This window comes from Sinocyclocheilus rhinocerous, unplaced genomic scaffold (genome assembly GCF_001515625.1).
Source record: "Sinocyclocheilus rhinocerous isolate Xijiao unplaced genomic scaffold, SAMN03320098_v1.1 scaffold1474, whole genome shotgun sequence".
NCBI classification, from domain to species: domain Eukaryota; kingdom Metazoa; phylum Chordata; class Actinopteri; order Cypriniformes; family Cyprinidae; genus Sinocyclocheilus; species Sinocyclocheilus rhinocerous.
This window is the reverse complement of record NW_015655412.1, coordinates 104,913-109,265: the sequence shown is the minus strand read 5'-3', so window position 1 is coordinate 109,265 and position 4,353 is coordinate 104,913. Positions and strand designations below refer to the sequence as shown.

The 4,353-nt window shown below is 38.6% G+C and overlaps 1 pseudogene; it reads left to right on the top strand.

The window, feature by feature from the left end:
* The window catches only part of LOC107718260 (acylamino-acid-releasing enzyme-like), a 31,589-nt pseudogene that overhangs the window by 6,681 nt on the left and 20,555 nt on the right, over nucleotides 1-4,353 (top strand).

Sequence of the window (4,353 nt, the reverse complement as noted above, 5' to 3'; positions counted from 1 at the left end):
AGGAAGCATTTGACTGGAGTTGTGGAGTAAAAAGGTTATTTTCTCTTTTGTTGGACAACAGGTTTAGAAATGTGAATACAAGGGAAGTTTAGCTTTAGGCATTTTAATTTAATCATGTTTAGCTTAGTTAACGGAAGGCTACCTGCTGCCATCAGAGCAAGTGTAATTACTGCATTCACGCGCTCCTCGGATGCTCTCATTTCCCGAGTTGTGCTTTTAAGTCGGAATGTGAAAACAACATGGACACTCGCGTTACTACAAAGATTTGTTGGATTTGTATTATTAGAGTTTTCCGACTTGAGTTCACGTGCATTTTCTCAGTCGGGAAATAATTTTTCACGTGCGGTGCCAGTGATGATGCTTATGTCCGTTTCGGAGAACCAGAGGACAAATATTTCAATCGATCGCTCAGGCATTTAAGCGGCACCGAAATGAGGCACCAAAATCTGCGTTCTGATTCGGTTCTAGTACATACCGGTTACATAGGTACCGGTGCCATATTGGTACTGGGTTTCGGTACCCAACCCTAATCATATACAACATATAATCGTTACTTCCCTACAGGTACTGTTTACTAACAAGGTTGCGATGCTGTCAGTGAGAGGCTTTAAGTACACTGACTTTTGGAAACAACTAATTGTTATGATTAAAAATTTTGGAGTGAGCTGTTTTATAAGTTTGCGATGACTCTGATAAATACTCTTCTAGAGAATTTGCAAGGAAAGTCAAGGAGAATGAGGAAATGAGCTGCAGGTTTGACAATAAAAAGAAAAATTCACAATTTATACACAGTTTTTATATTGTTTTGAGCAGGCAAAAGGATGTTTTTGTCCATTATGTGACACCAGCTGTCAAACATAGAGATGGAAGCGTGATGATCTGGGACTCTTTTACTAAATTTAGAGTTGAAACAAAAAACTACTACAGGGTTTTGCAAGAGAATGACCCAAAACATACGTTCAGACTACTTCAGAATTACCTTAAAAAAACAAAAAAACAATGCTGTTTAAACACAGCACATTGACACATTCAGCTATGTAAATTTGAATAAAAACTGGAAAAATGGACTTGGATGTTTTGCACTATTTTCATGGCACTTTTTCTTCTTTTTTTGTATGCAGATAAAATGTGCAAATATTTGTCAAGCTGATAAAACCCATTTAAAATAGAAAACAGACTCTTTATTGTAAGCTCAGAGTTATTGTTCTTAAAATAAATATCAGTGCAGATGAATAATACACTCAACTCTTGTCCACAGGCATTCTGGTCTCCCAATGACACAGGGCTTGTGTTTGTGGGTTGGTGGCACGAGCCATTCAGACTGGGGCTCAAATACTGTGCCAACAGAAGGTGGGTGATGGGAAATACAGTATGTGTCTGATGAAGATAACATTTTTCTGTTGTTTAAATGTACAGTTTTGAGAGTGGACTGTTTGCCTGCATGCTAACAGCAATGTAATTTCTGCAGGTCGTCTCTGTTTTATGTGGATCTGGCCAGTGGTAAATGTGGTAAGCTGTGCATTTTTTGTGCATTTTTCTAAGTCAAAGTATTCTGTACAGAAAATGCTGCAGTGTAATTCTCACATGACAAGAGGAGCATACAGTATATCAAGCACTTTCATGGCAGTCACTTTAAAATTTTGTCAGTAGCTGACACTGTGGGGAATCTGCCAAGGAATGGCAATCTCTGAAGTGATATTGATTTAATCTTAGATCCAGATTCAGTGTTACCTGGTCAATCTCAAACACAGTTCAAAAGGACAAACAGGATTATTTTCCCCCTTTTGTTCACAACAGACATCCTTTTGTGCTTTTTGCATTTGCCGTATGTTTTGAGAAGAGAGCACCTAACTCCCAGCCTTTCCCCTGAACTGGAGTAGTTTATGTTGAGTTGGCATTGTTGGTCGCTCTGCTAGTCACATAAGCAGTTAAAATTATATTATTTGTCAGTGTTGGGAAGCCCATCCATCCACCCCCTGCCTGTGGCCTGAGATGCTGGGATAGGCACCAGCTTCCCCACAAACTGCAGCTTCTCCAAAAGCATTTGGGACAGGTCTCTCTTAGGCCATGCTTAATGTCTATGAAGAGGGCTTGTAGGCTGGTGCCACATGAATGATATAGATCTGATCAGTTGTTAGGCAGATTTGCCACAGAAAACAGTCTGGCTGTCTCTACGATGAAAATGTCTGAATGAGTAGTTCAGAAAGTCCCACTTGGTTATGAGTGGCTACAGGCTGGGCAATGGCTCATACTGTTAGCTAGGCTCTATAGCATGGGGTTTTTCAAATTTGGCTTTCCAGGATATAGGTGCTGGATGGATTTTAGTTTTACTGCTGTATTTTCTTGCTGCCAGTGGATGTTTATTTTTGCAATTCAGTAGAAAACCTTTATAAAATGGTGCTATGTTTGCATGCTGAGACCCCCAGACCTTAGGAGTAGCGCTTAAACACAGCTGCCAGTGAATTACCATGACTCTCTATGGCAAGGGTCGGCAACCTATGGCACGTAGAGGGATAATCACTGGCACGTGAGCAAAATAGGGAAAACTGCATACCGACGTACATTTCGAGGTAATCATTCTTCATAGTCACACTGGTTAGGATTTATAAATACTATTAAAGTGTGAAAATTAACCTGCGCTAATCTACAGATGCATGTGGCTTCAGCAAATCATTCGCGCGACCCGCTGCGCATACGAGGCACTTCATATCAATGCCTCAGCGGTCTAACAGCGCTAGTCAATAGCTATGTTTCCATCCAAAGATATGAATTTAACTTATGCGCAAACTGGAATATTGCATTAACATTTGCGAATAAAGTACCGTTTCCATCCAACGAGTCAAAGAGAACAAATTTGTCACTTCCTGATAAACTGTCACTAAATATCAGTAAGAAAAGTAGGAGAAGCCACTGAATTAATTAATTTTCATATATGATAAATATAATTGCGCCTCAGTGCGAGCAGACGAAACACAATAAATGTGGTTAATGCTTTCTGAGGTGGATGGCAGCTGTTTGGGAACGCAGACGTGCAAGACAATTTTACAGACATACTTTGATGATAGACTTTGCTCAGGCATTTCAGAACGACCAAAACAACATTTCAGATGCTGTGCAACGAGATCGGTCAGCTGGTTAGCCGAGATTTCCCGTCCCATCGTGCAAAGTCAGATGAATTTTTTGATGCGCATGGTGGAATTTATTCGATAAATGAGTTTCCATCCCAAAGAAGCACAAAATCACTTTCACAGACTTTTACATTAACTGTTCCCTCCTGGTGGAATGACCTGCCAAACTCAATCCCAGCAGCTGAGTCCTTAACCATCTTCAAGAATCGGCTAAAAACACATCTCTTCCATCTTTATTTGAACCTCTAACTCTAGCACTCTCTATTCTAATTATATTGTTAAAAAAAAAAAAACACTTGTCCCTTTTAGACTTGCACTCTATTCATTGGCTGCTTGTTTTCTTTAAAAAAAACGAACACTTGCTTTCTAACCTTTTTGTATTCTATCTGTTTTCTTTTCATTTATTATACAATTAACAAAAGCAAAAAAGACCTCTAACACTAGCTTGCTCTATTCTTTTTCTATTCTATCTGTTTTCTTTTTATTTATTATATTATTTAAAAAACCCTTGCTACGTGTACTGCATTAAGCTAACTGAGACGTGTTATAGCACTTGTATATCATTGCTCTTCTGTTGATTTTGATTGCATCCATTGTCCTCATTTGTAAGTCGCTTTGGATAAAAGCGTCTGCTAAATGACTAAATGTAAATGTATATATGCACATGTTTCTTATCGGATAAAAAGTTTATCCTACTCAATTGTGCGCATAAGTTTTTTATGAGTATTTTTAGAATTTATGCACATCTTGGCCTAAAGTTTTTTTTTATGCACTATTCCAAAATGCACATAGAAATAGGTAGATAGAAACATAACTAATGTCAAAATAATTGAGATGGCCTATCAAATCAAAGTAGGTGGGGTTTACTGCTCACAGAAGCAGAGCGCGAATTCCAGCGCGAAGCGTCAGTTTAACGTTGAAAGAGCGAGGTAAGATGGAAGTTACAATCATTTAATATTAATCAACTGTTTTACGATAGAAATGTTAAATGACCGACAGCTATATCCAGTGATGCAAACTACTCAACCATTTCAGGGCTCGCAAAATGTCAAAATCCCTGGTAGCCCTTCGGGCAGGCATTCTTCAGATTTTGGTAGCCCAAAAATGAATTTAACTAGCCTGAATAAAAGATCTATTGTATTTTTTCTTCAAATAACAAGTCAAGAGAGTAGGGGTGCGACGGATCACAAATCTCACGGTTCGGATTATATTACATTATCATATT